A 16,313-nucleotide genomic window follows, 5' to 3' on the forward strand; every position below is an offset into this window, starting at 1 on the left:
GGATCGTAATGAACTTCAATCTAAATCAATATAAATCTTGATATGACCTACTTATCTAGGGCGATCTCCCCACTAGTTTTAGCCCCCTCCCGGACGACTAAAACGGTAGATTACGGGTTATAATTGCCGTTCCCGGTCAATTTCTAACCTATAACTCCCAAGAGCACAAAGGATCAACAAGCCCTCACCCAACTCTCAACCTCCCGGTTTATTGAGATGATATGTATCATACTCCTAATCTATTGTAATTATCCTCTCCCGATTCAAATTACAAATTAGAAATGCACAAAAGGTGGACAACCAATCATACAAGTGATAAATCTAGGACTTGAAAAGATAACAATTAAGCACAATCAAAATATATATTAAACAAAGAAATCAATCCATTACAAATCCATCTAATCAATCCCTAAGATAAGAGATTTTAGCCAAGCATATTCATAATAAAAGCAAATCTCAAGTCATAAGAAAACATAAATAAAGATATAGAGAGATAGAGATTCATAGACAAATCCTATAATCTTGATCTTCAATCATGTAGTCTTGATGAGCTCCTTTCCAAGTCTCCCCTTCATTCTTTGATTTTGGTGTTGTTCTAATGTGTGGAAGAGAGAAAATGGTAGAAATGGAGGCTAGGGTTTGGAATTGGAGTGTTGGGGAAGATGAAAATGTGTGTGTGTGGTGAATGATATGAAAAGAGGGGGGGGGGGAAATGAGTATTTGGGGCTGAAAACGCGTCTGGGCCCCACCAAAAACATCAATTCCGTGTTTCACCCGCGGTCACGGCCGTGACCGCGGCGTAGGACCGTGGGGGAGCTTTTGGAGATGCCCGCAGCCGCGGCCTGGACCACGGATGTAATCTGTATCAAAACGCCAAGGAAGCCGCGGTCATGCCGAGGCCGCGGGTGGTGACCGCGGGGACCTGGGCGTTTTGCGCAGTCCGCTCGTTTTGCTCCGTTCTCCCTCGTTCGGACTCGGATTTGGTCGCCGTATGCGCTCACCGATTCCTCTCGAGACATACTTCAATCTCATATCTTCAAAATACTCCAATTAGTCCTTGATTGTTCCTAAAATCACTCCAAAACTACACCAAGGAATCAAATCCTCATAAAACTCAACATTAGGGTACAAACACGCATTGACAAGCAAAATATGAAGGAAAATGACAACAAATAATGTGGAATTAAGGTACGAAAACCATGTTTATCAACCCTCCAAACTTAAAGCGTTGTTTGTCCCCAAACAACAAAGAGAAGAGAAATAAAAGATAACAAACATGTGAGAATGAATTGGTGTCATTTCAAGGGCTTCAACAATTTCAAAAATCTTTCAAAATGTGGATGTTTCAATGATGCACTCAACTCTCAAGTGTTTAGATTGGACGTGTTTGCACTCAAATTGAATCATGTATGCAATCTACCATAGGCTTGCCATTTATCCTAACTCTCTATACTTCAATGCGTTATAAATAATGATCAACAAGGGCTTTTCTTTAGGTTGCAATGAGAGCTCTTTGGTGAGGTGAGGTGTTTATAGGCAAAGTGACTCATATCCCATACAATTTCCAAATTGAATAAGTTATATTCACCATTGTTCTTTTCTAATCAATCAACCAATAACCCCACATTTCTTCTTTTCATCCTTAGTGATATGCATTATGGCTATGATTCAAAAGGCAAATCACTCCCTGGCCTTTATACTCTTTTATTCAACATGTCTCCTCATTTTTCTTTCTTTTTCTTTTTGAGCTTATAGGAGACTAGTGATTTTCACTCAATCAAAGTTTGACAAACAATTTCAATCATTTTCCAACCATTTTCATCAAAGAAACCACTAACAATCTAAGTTCTACCCATCATTGGTTAATTCAAAGAAAGGCTATAAGGCACAAAGAGGGTAAACTAGGATCGCATGAGAATTTGGACACAATTTAAGTCAAGTGGCTAACAAGGATGGCCTTAAATCACTTCAATATTAACAACGCATCTACTTTTATTTTCAAGAGATGACTCATGACAAGTTCTAGAGACCAACATACATGCTCAATTGATTTACACTCAAGAACAAAATGAGATTGTAATTGGATGACAATCAAGGGCTCAATTCTCACAAGCTCATTTTATTTGCAAGTTCTTGGAGGTAAAATATTTAGCTCATTTGTCACAAGTTCAAACTCTACATGCAAAATCAACAAATGAAACACAACAATTTCTTTTCAAAAACAACATTCATATCATAAGCCCAACACACATTTCATCCAACTCATGTTTTTCAACAATCAAGCTCAAACACAAAAGACAAGGAAAAGCTCAAAAAAAATCGAGACACAATCTCATTATTCGAAAACTAAACTAACTAAATAAATAAACAACGGATAAACGAGATAAGTAACCCATCTTCACCCTCCCCCCAAACATATTTCACACAAAGGAGATATAAGTTTGGATGAAGGAGAAAATGGTTACTTGTCTCGTACTCACAAACGAGGTGGAGGCTTAGGGGGTGGCCATTTCTCATCAAATTTACATACTCCATCCACCGCGCCCCAAAAATATGGTGGATTTGCAATTCTTGAGACATCCCGGGCGTCATGGTAATCTCGTTCACCATCTAGAGTACCACCACACTCAAACAATTCCTTATTAGACAAATCAAAGTAAAAATCAAAAGATGAAGATAAATAAAAGTGAAAGAAGCAAGCATTCATAGAATCGCCCATGTCGAGGTAAGGATCGACAAACTTTTTGACTTTGCATTCTTTAAAGCTTGTGAAATCTTCATCTTTTTGGAATAGTAGAGGTTGTGTTGGAAAAGTTGGGCTCTCTACTTCAAGGGGTTTGAAAAATTGATCCTCATCTCTCTTTTCTTCATACTCTTCTTCAACTTCGTAAGGCTCTTCACTTAGCATTGGTATTGGTTCCTCATACAAGGTTCCATTTTGTAGGCTAATGGCTATGCAAAAATCATCAATTCGCTTTTGATTTTCCATAGTGGTAGCCAAAGACCTTCTTTGCTCTTCTAGTATAACATCCGAGTTTGCTATACTTTTTTCTATCCAAGCTTGTGTGGCTAAGAAGCATTGTAGGAGATCGTCTTTAAAATTATTGGTTTCTCCTCTTGATAGTACCAATTTCCCCCTTGGAAGCCTTCTTGAGTGGAATAAGAATGTTTATAATTCCAACTATTGAAATGATCCTCATACTCCAATGGTGATTGCCACTCCATGGCATTGCACCCCATGTCATAATACTCACCATAAGAAGGTGATGGTTGGAAGGCTTCTTGGATCAATGGTTGCCTACAATTTCTTTTGGCTTCTAAAATACATCAAAGCCAATTGTAGTTGAAGTTGCTCAACCAACTCATTCCTTCCATCATCCATTTAATTTCTTTTTGGTGCCACTTTTTGAGTTGTTGCGGCAATTTTCTCTAGCAAAAGTAAATAAACTAATATAAAAAAATCTAAATTAGACAAAAACAACTTTTCATAATAACAAAAGTAAAAATTCAACCAATCCCCGACAACGGCGCCAAAAACTTGTTCGCTATTATTTTCACCACGCCGCAAGTATACGGTGTAGTTGCAATAAGTGGAAGCAAGGTCGTATCCCACAAGGATTGGTGAATTCAAACTTCTAAATACTATTAATAAGTTGTTTTCAATCTATTTAGACAACCAAAGATGAAGAGGTATTGAAGGTTAAATCAAAGTTAAATTAAAGCAAGCAAACTAAATAACAATAATATAAACTTAGTTAATAAATTGGGGAATGACTCGAAGGAAAGTTATCCTAGGGACTAGATTTCGATGGATCGTAATGAACTTCAATCTAAATCAATATAAATCTTGATATGGCCTACTTATCTAGGGCGATCTCCCCACTAGTTTTAGCCCCCTCCCGGACGACTAAAACAGTAGATTACGGGTTATAATTGCCGTCCCCCGTCAATTTCTAACCTATAACTCCCAAGAGCACAAAGGATCAACAAGCCCTCACTCAACTCTCAACCTCCCGGTTTATTGAGATGATATGTATCAAACTCCTAATCTATTGTAATTATCCTCTCCCGATTCAAATCACAAATTAGAAATGCACAAAAGGTGGCCAACCAATCATACAAGAGATAAATCTAGAACTTGAAAAGATAACAATTAAGCACAATCAAGATATATATTAAACAAAGAAATCAATCCATTACAAATCCATCTAATCAATCCCTAAGATAAGAGATTTTAGCCAAGCATATTCATAATAAAAGTAAATCTCAAGTCATAAGAAAACATAAATAAAGATATAGAGATATATAGATTCATAGACAAATCCTATAATCATGATCTTCAATCATGTAGTCTTGATGAGCTCCTTTCCAAGTCTCCCCTTCTTTCTTTGATTTTGGTGTTGTTCTAATGTGTGGAAGAGAGAAAATGGTAGAAATGGAGGCTAGGGTTTGGAATTGGAGTGTTGGGGAAGATGAAAATGTGTGTGTGTGGTGAATGATATGAAAAGAGAGGGAAAATGAGTATTTGGGGGCTGAAAACGCGTCTGGGCCCCACCAAAAACATCAATTCCGTGTTTCACCCGCGGTCACGGCCGTGACCGCGGCGTAGGATCGTGGGGGAGCTTTTGGAGAGGCCCGCGGTCGGGCCCGCGACCGCGGCCCGGACCGCGGATGTAATCTGTATCAAAACGCCCAGGAAGCCGCGGTCATGACCGCGGCCGCGGGTGGTGACCGCGGGGACCTGGGCATTTTGCGCAGTCCGCTCGTTTTGCTCCGTTCTCCCTCGTCCGGACTCGGATTTGGTCGCCGTTTGCGCTCACGGATTCCTCTCGAGACGTAATTCAACCTCATGTCTTCAAAATACTCCAATTAGTCCTTGAGGTTTCCTGAAATCACTCCAAAACTACACCAATTAATCAAATCTTCATAAAACTCAACATTAGGGTACAAATTAACACGCATTGACATGCAAAATATGAAGTAAGATGACAACAAATCATGTGGAATTGAGGTACGAAAACTATATTTGTCAAAGATAGTAGCCTGTATAAGTATAGCATTTTTTCTTAGTTTTACTTCAAGTATGGAATTGAACATAATATTCATAACCAATTGTACTTTTTGTTGTGAATTCATCCTTTGAAGTATGAATTCACAACCAAAATCTAATTTCTAACAACTAATTCATAATCTACAATAGTTATAATTCAAAGAAGATTGAATTCACAACAAATATTTCCTTTAGTTGTGAATTCGTGCTTAAAATCTTTTGATTATGATTTTTTTAAGAAAATAGATTTACTTACTGATGAGGACTGGAATATTCATCAACGCTGTGCTTAGTAGTTTAAATCTACTTTACCTGATTATTGTTATTATTATCAAAGGAACTAACGAGCGCAGGTCTAATTAAAAAGTCTTACTAACAAATGAATACGAAGAGTCAATCAGTCTTGGCCAAAGTGCAGAGCTGCGCAGCTAGAGCGGCGCAGACCAGAACCGGGCAGCAAAGCTGCGTGGCCAGAGCAGAGCTGCGCAGCCAGGACTTGGCAGCGTAGACAAAGAACCAGACTTGGCAGCGTAGACAAAGAGCTGCGCAGCCAGAACTTGGCAGCGTAGACAAAGAACCAGACTTGGCAGCGTAGACAAAGAGCTACACAGCCAGAACTCGGCAGCGTAGACAAAGAGCCAGAACTTGGCGGCGTAGACGAAGAGCCGGACTTGGCGGCGTAGACAAAGAACCAGACTTGGCAGCGTAGACAAAGAGCTACACAGCCAGAACTCGGCAGCGTAGACAAAGAGCCAGAACTTGGCGGCGTAGACGAAGAGCCGGACTTGGCGGCGTAGACGAAGAGCCGGACTTGGCAGCGTAGACGAAGAAACGGACTCGGCAGCGTAGACGAAGAAACGGACTTGGCAGCGTAGACAAAGAACTAGACTTGGCAGCGTAGACAAAGAGCTACACAGCCAGAACTCGACAACGTAGACAAAGAGCCAGAACTTGGCGGCGTAGACGAAGAGCCGGACTTGGCAGCGTAGACGAAGAAACGGACTCGGCAGCGTAGACGAAGAAACGGACTTGGCAGCGTAGACGAAGGGACCTAGCGGTGCAGACTCGCCTGCGCAGCTCAAGGAACTACTCAACACGGGCAACGAAGGACAGCGCAGATGGGTCAAATTAGGACTAAAGTGTATTAAGGCCTTAAAGGGCCTAAACCCAATTATCAAAGCTCATGGGCCTAAGGCCTTTAGGGTTTACTATCACATCTATAAATAGAAGATTAGCATTAGCATTAGGGAGGATGAATTATTTCTGAGCAACACTTGTAATATGTAAATACTATCTCAAAGTATAGTGAAACCAACGAAGAACTCCCGTGGACGTAGATCATTTATGATCGAACCACGTACATCTTGTCTCGTTTATCGTTTCTTAATTAGGGTAAGATTTCATGCTTCACCAACTGGCGCCGTCTGTGGGAAACGAACCTACGACCACGTGGTTAAAAGCCACGTGCTCTACCAGCTGAGCTAAGACGGCGCCAGTTGGTGAAGCATGAAATCTTACCCTAATTAAGAAACGATAAACGAGACAAGATGTACGTGGTTCGATCATAAATGATCTACGTCCACGGGAGTTCTTCGTTGGTTTCACTATACTTTGAGATAGTATTTACATATTACAAGTGTTGCTCAGAAATAATTCATCCTGAATCGAGTACTTGTAAGCTTGCAAAATAATCAATGATAGAATAGTACATCCCTGCCAATTTGTCAACACAAAAATATCCCAACTCTGTCAAAATATTTAGAATAACAACAAGAATAATAAGAGTGAAGCAACTCCCTTTCGAACGTGCTCGTTGAGCCGCTTTTTGATTATTATCATTGTGCTCGTGCTAAAGCAGCTCCGGGAGCTTTGTACTTAGGCAGCTCTAAATTTCTTAGGCGGCGAAATTCCCCGAACTTCTCAAACTTCAAAGCATAATCCCCTAATTCATCAAGAATTAACATAATGAAAGTAGATAACTTAGCTTCCTCTTGTATTAGTGTTTATCAACGCCGGAAATTCAGCGCAGGCGATGAGATGGACCGGTATATGGCATTGACCTGGTGAAGAACAAAGAATGCGCCGCAGCGCTGGTGAAGAGCAAAGCATAACATCACAGCGCTGGGAACTTCGTTGTATCAAGATCAATAAATCCCATAGAGTTGAGACGCTAGAGTAATTTGTTTGGCTTGGTGATCATAAAAACTGAGACTTTGTCATCCCAAGTAGTTCACCTCAGTGGTGGGTGTGAGTTGCCGACGACGTGATTTAGATTTCGAAAGGCGACATCTTCGTATGTCAAGGAGCTCTGAAGCTGAGAGTGCATCTTCAATAATATCAGCCCATCTTCATCACGAGCGGCGACAAATGAGAGAGGCGGCGCTGGCTTCGTTGCCGAGCAGCAACAAGCGAGGAAGGCGGCGCTGCCGAGCAGCATCAAGCGAAAGAGGCGACGCTGCCGAGCAGCACCAAGCGAGAGAACAAGTGAGCGAGGCGGCGCTGCTGAGCGGCGACAAGCGAGAGAGGTGGCGCTGCTGAGCAGCACCAAGCGAAAGAGGCGGCGCTGCCGAGCAGCGACAAGCGAGAGAGACGGCGCTGCCGAGCAGCACCAAGCGAGAGAACAAGTGAGAGAGGTGGCGCTGCCGAGCAGCGACAAGCGAGAGAGGCGGCGCTGCCGAGCAGCACCAAGCGAGAGAACAAGTGAGAGAGGCGGCGCTGCCGAGCAGCGACAAGCGAGAGAGGCGGCGCTGACCGAGCAGCACCAAGCGAGAGAACAAGTGAGAGAGGCGGCGCTGCCGAGCGGCGACAAGCGAGAGAGGCGGCGCTGCCGAGCAGCACCAAGCGAGAGGACAAGTGCGAGCCCCTTTCCCTTAGGTTTTGAATTTTTTTATCCCTAAAAAATAGGATACAAGACGTGATGGGGGCATACATCCCCTTCAAAGCTGCGTGGCCAGAGCAGAGCTGCGCAGCCAGGACTTGGCAGCGTAGACAAAGAACCAGACTTAGCAGCGTAGACAAAGAGCTGCGCAGCCAGAACTTGGCAGCATAGACAAAGAACCAGACTTGGCAGCGTAGACAAAGAGCTACACAGCCAGAACTCGGCAGCATAGACAAAGAGCCAGAACTTGGCGGCGTAGACGAAGAGCCGGACTTGGCGGCGTAGACAAAGAACCAGACTTGGCAGCGTAGACAAAGAGCTACACAGCCAGAACTCGGCAGCGTAGACAAAGAGCCAAAACTTGGCGGCGTAGACGAAGAGCCGGACTTGGCGGCGTAGACGAAGAGCCGGACTTGGCAGCGTAGACGAAGAAACGGACTCGGCAGCGTAGACGAAGAAACGGACTCGGCGGCGTAGACAAAGAACCAGACTTGGCAACGTAGACAAAGAGCTACACAGCCAGAACTCGGCAGCGTAGACAAAGAGCCAGAACTTGGCGGCGTAGACGAAGAGCCGGACTTGGCGGCGTAGACGAAGAGCCGAACTTGGCAGCGTAGACGAAGAAACGGACTCGGCAGCGTAGACGAAGAAACGGACTTGGCAGCGTAGACGAAGGGATCTAGCGGTGCAGACTCGCCTGCGCAGCTCAAGGAACTACTCAACACGGGCAACGAAGGACAGCGCAGATGGGTCAAATCAGGACTAAAGTATATTAAGGCCTTAAAGGGCCTAAACCCAATTATCAAAGCTCATGGGCCTAAGGCCTTTAGGGTTTACTATCACATCTATAAATAGAAGATTAGCATTAGCATTAGGGAGGATGAATTATTTCTGAGCAACACTTGTAATATGTAAATACTATCTCAAAGTATAGTGAAACCAACGAAGAACTCCCGTGGACGTAGATCATTTATGATCGAACCACGTACATCTTGTCTCGTTTATCGTTTCTTAATTAGGGTAAGATTTCATGCTTCACCAACTAGCGCCGTCTGTGGGAAACGGGGGCTGCGTCGTGAGTTCCGACGAGCCTCTAAAAATGGGAATTCGGGGAAACTGTTCACCGGCGAAAATTACTGTTCACCGAAGAAAGTACTGTTCATCGGAGGGGTTACTGTTCATCGGAGGGTTACTGTTCATCGTCATACACCAATTGCTCAATATCCAGATCTCTTCAAATCTCTTCAAATCGGCGATTGCCGCCGTGCCCAGATCGAGAATCCTAACTCTTTCACAGCAAATCGATGATTACTAGCGTCATTTCCGGAGTTTTGTCGATTCGATCGACGACAAAAATCCCAAATTAGGGATCGATAAACACCTGCGATTTTGGGCCGAACCTCTCGATTTGCTTGGAAGAGGGGAAAATCCCCAAATTTCTTACTCATATGTATCCCTCAACAATTTCGTACAAATCTCGGTAAATCTTAATGATTCTTTGTTCTCCCTTGTGTTTCTCAGCGAATCACCGGTGGCTTTGGGCAACCTAGTTCTGGCATCCTCCGCCGCTTTGATGGAGGAGAAGCTCTGACTTCCGACGCAGCCATGTGCCCCGACGCAGCAGCCGCCTCTCTGCCTGGCAGCGCAGCCATGGCCCCTGCTCCCCTGTGGAGCGCCATTTTGAGAAAACAACACCACCTCTCTGCTCGGCAGCGCAGCCAGCGCCGCCTCGCTGAATGCCTCCCTGCTCTTCAGCGCAGCCAGCGCCGCCTCCCTGCTCGGCAGCGCAGCCAGCGTCGCCTCCCTGCTCAATAATTTCATACAAATCTTGATAAAGCTTAATATTTCTCTATACTTCTCTGTGTTTCAAAGCAGATCACCAGTATTTTTCTACGATCGAAGTCTGGCGCGCATCGCCGCCGCTCTTGAGTTTCCATTGCGAGAAATTTCAAATTCCTCCAATTGGAATCCTGCATCGAAGCTCGGCTCGAGTATTTCAGAGAATCGGCAGGAAAACCCGATGAAATACCACCAGAAAATGACAACTCCTTCTACTGTTGGCGAGACTCAGTTCTGGCAGTGGTGGTTAGAGCTCTGTAGCTCGTCGATCTCCACCGGAATCGCACCGTCGGGGACTGAAACTTAAAGCTCAGTCTTGTCATTTCCGAAAAGGGAATCCCGATTCTTGCGATATCACTTGTCATCACTGTTACATTTATCCCAAAGGCAGCGCTGCTGCGCTTGTATCTTGGATTCCAAGTTATTCGACGTGCCCAAGTTATTTCAGGGAAGAATCTTGTGTTATTATATTGATATGAGTTTTAATTCTTCGTTATTTATCTTCATTCTTAGCGTAGCTCGAGAGGGGCTGAAATCTTGTTCAATGGATTGGTGATTTCAGGGAACAACCTCTCTCCCTCGTTGCGGTTCAACAGAGCAGCGCAGCTGACTCTTTCCCTCGCCATGGTTCAGCAAAGCAGCGCAGCTGCCTCTCTCGCTTGATCTCTCGCTAGTCGCTACTCAGCAGCGCCGCCTCCCTCGCTTGTTGAAGCTTGTCAGCGCTGCCTCTCCCTCGCCGCGGTTCATTACAAGAAATGCCAAATTCCTCCTATCGGAATCAAGCAATAGAAGTTCGGCAGCGCAAGCCAACTCTGGCTGCCTCTTTCTCTTGTTGCCGCTCGGCAGAGCAGCGCAGCTGCCACTTTCCCTCGCCACGGTTCAGCGGCGCAGCCAGCGCTGCTACTTTCCCTCGCCACGGTTCAGCGGCGCAGCCAGCGCTGCTACTTTCCCTCGCCGCGGTTCAGCAGCAATGGATCCAGCATCAATGGTCAAAAGTTTCAAGTACAGCTCCACACAGCAGCAGCGGCCCATGTTGGGTGTCTTGGAAGCTCCTCTTCATCCCCACACAACGCCACCTCTTTCCAAGATGCATTTTTCTCCTCGTACCTCAAATCCAACGAGCATAAATCCCAACAAAGGATCCTTGCCGCCGTCGACGACACGGAGATAAGCATCTTCGACGCGCAGAAGTATTTCAGCGAGAATTCAAACCCCAAAGAGATGATCAAGAAGCAGCCCATGCCGCATGATACGCTCTCGTCGGTCTCCTCCACGGATGGATATGGCGGCCAGAATTTCAAGACCCGCTCGTTCCACGCCACGCCCACGGCATCGTCGGAGGCCAGCTGGAACAGCCAGCGCTGACCTCTCCCTTGCCGAGTTTCAGCGGCGCAGCCGCACCTCTCCCTTGCCGTGGTTCAGCGGCGCAGCCGCACCTCTCCCTTGCCGTGGTTCAGCGGCGCAGCCGCACCTCTCCCTTGCCGAGTTTCAGCGGTGCAGCCGCATATCTCCCTCGCCGAGTTTCAGCGGCGCAGCCGCATATCTCTCTTGCCGAGTTTCAGCGGCGCAGCCGCACCTCTCCCTTGCCGTGGTTCAGCGGCGCATCCGCACCTCTCCCTCGCCGAGTTTCAGCAGCGCAGCCGCATATCTCCCTTGCCGAGTTTCAGCGGCGCAGCCGCACCTCTCCCTTGCCGTGTTCAGCGGCGCAGCCGCACCTTCCCCTCTCGAGTTTCAGCGGCGCAGCGCATATCTCCCTGCCGAGTTTTCAGCGGTGCAGCCGCACCTATCCCTTGCCGTTTCAGCGCGCAGCCGCATCTCTCTCGAGTTTCAGCGGCGCAGCCGCACCTCTCCCTCCCTCTCCCTCGCCGAGTTTCAGCGGCGCAGCCGCATGTCTCCCTTGCCGAGTTTCAGCGGCGCTGCCGCATGTCTCCCTTGCCGAGTTTCAAGCGGCGCAGCCGCATATCTCCCTCGCCGAGTTTCAGCGGCGCAGCCGCATATCTCCCTTGCCGAGTTTCAGCGGCGCAGCTGACCTCTCCCTTGTCGTGGTTCCGCGGCGCAACTGCTATCTCCCTCGCCGTGGTTCAGCAGCCCGTCAGCGCTGCCTTCTTCCTCGCCGTGGTTCAGCAGCACGTCAGCGCTGCCCTCTCCCTCGCCGCGGTTCAGCAGCGTAGCCAGCGCTGCCTTTCTCCCTCGTATTTGGGAGTTCTATCTAATTGTTGCTCTTTTGCTTTTATGCTCTCATTCTAGAGACTCGATATCTATGTTTGTATGTTGTTCTTGAGGATAATTGCTACGTTTCCATATTGACCGAGCAGCTTAAGCTTCAGATTGAGACGGTAGCTGAATCCGAGACTACTCAATCGAAGAACTTGGGATCTAAGCAAAGCGATCTTCTTAAATTGAAAGAGAACTTGTCCAAAACACTCTTGATTGTGGAAGAAATGAAATGCATAGCAAAGAAATGAAATGTATAACGCCAGCGATGCCTCTCTCCCTCGTCACGGTTCAGCAGCGCAGCCAGCGCTGCCTCTCTTCCCTCGTCGCGGTTCGGCAGCACGTCAAAGTTGCCTCTTTTCCTCGCCACGATTCAGCAGCGCAGCTGCCTCTTTTCCCTCACCACGGTTCAGCACGGCAGCGCAGCTGCCTTCTCTCCCTCATCGCGGTTCGGCAGCACGTCAACACTGCTTCTTCCCCTCGTCGCGGTTCAGGAAGACGATGCAAATGCTGATCGCAAGCTTCGTAGTCATTTGAAAAGAAGGAAGCGTAGGAAGCAAATCAAAGAGAAAATACCAAGTCAATGCATCAACTAAAGAAGGAAGCTCTGCCAACTACTTCTGCCCTCTCCCTCGTCGTGGTTCAGCTGCGCAGCCAGCGCTGCCTTTCCCTCTCGTCGCGGTTCAGCAGCGCAGCGCCTCAGCTGCGCAGCCAACTCTGGCTCATCCTTATCTTCGTCTACTTGCTTTGGTTATAATCTTTGGTTATCAAGTAGGTCTTCCATCATATATATCTTTGTCATGAATGAGTTCACAGCCCTGTTTAAGGGGCCCTCATATTTTGCTAATACTTTTGCTCAAGAATTCTTACAGCAGAGGATAAACAACTTTGGGGAAATACTTGAACAAGTATGGTTATCACTATACACATGGAAAGGTCACCTACTAACAAGTGGTGACTCCGCAGGATATTTGAGCCTTAACGGCAACTCAACCGCGTAGCGGATATTAAAACCTTAAATGGTAACTTAGCCACGATCCGGAACTGTAAACCTCAGAATGTATCTGAGCTTTCTCAGCGCAACCAGGACAGGCTATCTCAGCCTGCGCAGCTATCAACCTCAGAATGTATCTGAGCTATCTCAGCGCAGTCAGAGTAGCTATTTCAAGTACAGGAAAGACAGTTATCTCAGTTATCTCGGTCGGCGCAGAATGGCCGAGTCATTATCAGTTCAAAGTGTCTATGCTCCGCGCAAAAATATCGTAAGCCGCGAAAGTTAGATAGGGGCATTAATTTCACAATTCAAGGCATTAATTGCACAATTCAAGGCATTAATTGCAAAACTTCGGGGCATTAATTGCAAAACTTCGGGGCATTAATTGCAAAACCTCGGGGCATTAATTGCAAAACTTCGGGGCATTAATTGCACAATTCAAGGCATTAATTGCAAAATTCAAGGCATTAATTGCACGACGAGGGCATTAATTGCACAATTCAAGGCATTAATTGCAAAATTCAAGGCATTAATTGCACAACTCAAGGCATTAATTGCACAATTCAAGGCATTGATTGCACGACGAAGGCCTCAATGTCTATGCTCCGCGCAGAAACACCGTAAGCCGCAAAAGTTAGACTGAGGATGAGCCTTAAGGGGCAACTCAGCCGTTCTCCTGGGTCACTCCTCGGCACCGGATTTTCAGCCCTACTCGGGTACATTCTCAGCTCTCCCAGGTCTTCAACAATCGTGCTTAACTTCTAAAGTATGCGCACGACACTGGGGGGGAGTAGGGGATGTATGCCCCCATCACGTCTTGTATCCTATTTTTTAGGGATAAAAAAATTCAAAACCTAAGGGAAAGGGGCTCGCACTTGTCCTCTCGCTTGGTGCTGCTCGGCAGCGCCGCCTCTCTCGCTTGTCGCCACTCGGCAGCGCCGCCTCTCTCACTTATTCTCTCGCTTGGTGCTGCTCGGCAGCGCCGCCTCTCTCGCTTGTCGCTGCTCGGCAGCGCCGCCTCTCTCACTTGTTCTCTCGCTTGGTGCTGCTCGGCAGCGCCGCCTCTCTCGCTTGTCGCTGCTCGGTAGCGCCGCCTCTCTCACTTGTTCTCTCGCTTGGTGCTGTTCGGCAGCGCCGCCTCTCTCGCTTGTCGCTGCTCGGCAGCGCCGCCTCTTTCGCTTGGTGCTGCTCAGCAGCGCCACCTCTCTCGCTTGTCGCCGCTCAGCAGCGCCGCCTCGCTCACTTGTTCTCTCGCTTGGTGCTGCTCGGCAGCGCCGCCTCTTTCGCTTGATGCTGCTCGGCAGCGCCGCCTTCCTCGCTTGTTGCTGCTCGGCAACGAAGCCAGCGCCGCCTCTCTCATTTGTCGCCGCTCGTGATGAAGATGGGCTGATATTATTGAAGATGCACTCTCAGCTTCAGAGCTCCTTGACATACGAAGATGTCGCCTTTCGAAATCTAAATCACGTCGTCGGCAACTCACACCCACCACTGAGGTGAACTAGCTGGGATGACAAAGTCTCAGTTTTTATGATCACCAAGCCAAACAAATTACTCTAGCGTCTCAACTCTATGGGATTTATTGATCTTGATACAACGAAGTTCCCAGCGCTGTGATGTTATGCTTTGCTCTTCACCAGCGCTGCGGCGCATTCTTTGTTCTTCACCAGGTCAATGCCATATACCGGTCCATCTCATCGCCTGCGCTGAATTTCCGGCGTTGATAAACACTAATACAAGAGGAAGCTAAGTTATCTACTTTCATTATGTTAATTCTTGATGAATTAGGGGATTATGCTTTGAAGTTTGAGAAGTTCGGGGAATTTCGCCGCCTAAGAAATTTAGAGCTGCCTAAGTACAAAGCTCCCGGAGCTGCTTTAGCACGAGCACAATGATAATAATCAAAAAGCGGCTCAACGAGCACGTTCGAAAGGGAGTTGCTTCACTCTTATTATTCTTGTTGTTATTCTAAATATTTTGACAGAGTTGGGATATTTTTGTGTTGACAAATTGGCAGGGATGTACTATTCTATCATTGATTATTTTGCAAGCTTACAAGTACTCGATTCAGGATGAATTATTTCTGAGCAACACTTGTAATATGTAAATACTATCTCAAAGTATAGTGAAACCAACGAAGAACTCCCGTGGACGTAGATCATTTATGATCGAACCACGTACATCTTGTCTCGTTTATCGTTTCTTAATTAGGGTAAGATTTCATGCTTCACCACTTACCATGAAAGTTGTAGAAGTGATCGTCACTCGTCTTTTGAATTTCCTTATCCCAGCCATCTCTGGGGACGTGTACAATACAGCCAAGTAGGAATCGATATGGATGTTTTCCATTTTCTTTTTGGGATCCGCCATGATCTTGAAGAAGGCAGACGTCACAGCCATTGGTTAACCAACATTTCGCCTACATTATACATTATACATGTGTTAGAGTTTAGATATTTTTCAGTTGAAGAAAAATAAAATATACTCCCTCCGTCCCTGAAATGGCTTCCTCTTTGGGGACGGCACGAGTTTTAATGAAAAGTTGTAAAGTGTATTGATAGTGGAGAAAAAGTGATATATTGGAAGTTGTGAAAAGTGTTATAATTAGTATTGAGAGTGGTGAAAAGTAAGAATAAATAAAGTATTATTAGTGGTGGGGTAGGTGTCCAAAAATGGAAAGAAAGAAAGAGGAAGTTATTTGGGGGACGTCCCAAAATGGAAAAAGATGAAGTTATTTTAGGGACAGAGGGAGTATCATACAACTAATTTGCATAGAATTCACAACCAAAACATACAATTATTTTAATTTTTTGGCTACGGAGGTGGGGTGGTTGTGAATTAAATTAGGGTTAAGGATTTAAGGTTTAGAGTGGGTTTAGGGTTGTGAATTAATTTTTTATTGTGATTTCACAATCAAAAAATTTCGGTTGTGAATTAAATTTTGGATGTGAATAATCTATATCAGCTTAAGTTTTAATCTTGAATTCACAACCTTAAGCTGTAACATTCTTGTTTTGAAATTGATGTCTAAAATATAACTGATTTGTAATTTTTGGTTGTGAATTCAAGTTTTGAAGCTTGAATTCACAACCCACTGTAATTGTTGGTTGTGAATTAATGTAAAACAAAATAAAACAGTAACAGACACAACAATTTACACATAACAATTTATACAGAACAAGTTTTTCTAAATATTTTACATTTCTATTCATATTTATAACAACTTTTATATAAAAGATAAAAGTTAGTGTACTTACTTGTCCTTTGTTGTTTTGAGGAATTTGTCAAAATTCGCTTCTCTCTTGTCGTACGGACGAAATGGGCAGCAGAGTGCAGCTGAT

At 45.6% G+C, this 16,313-nt stretch overlaps 1 non-coding gene across 1 annotated transcript; it reads right to left on the minus strand.

The window, feature by feature from the left end:
- Positions 1–6,468: 6,468 nt before the first annotated feature.
- TRNAK-UUU (transfer RNA lysine (anticodon UUU)) lies at positions 6,469–6,541 on the minus strand. The gene has a single exon. It is a non-coding gene; the product is annotated as a tRNA-Lys (tRNA).
- Positions 6,542–16,313: the final 9,772 nt, after the last annotated feature.

Source organism: Salvia miltiorrhiza, chromosome 3, assembly GCF_028751815.1.
Source record: "Salvia miltiorrhiza cultivar Shanhuang (shh) chromosome 3, IMPLAD_Smil_shh, whole genome shotgun sequence".
Classification (NCBI taxonomy): domain Eukaryota; kingdom Viridiplantae; phylum Streptophyta; class Magnoliopsida; order Lamiales; family Lamiaceae; genus Salvia; species Salvia miltiorrhiza.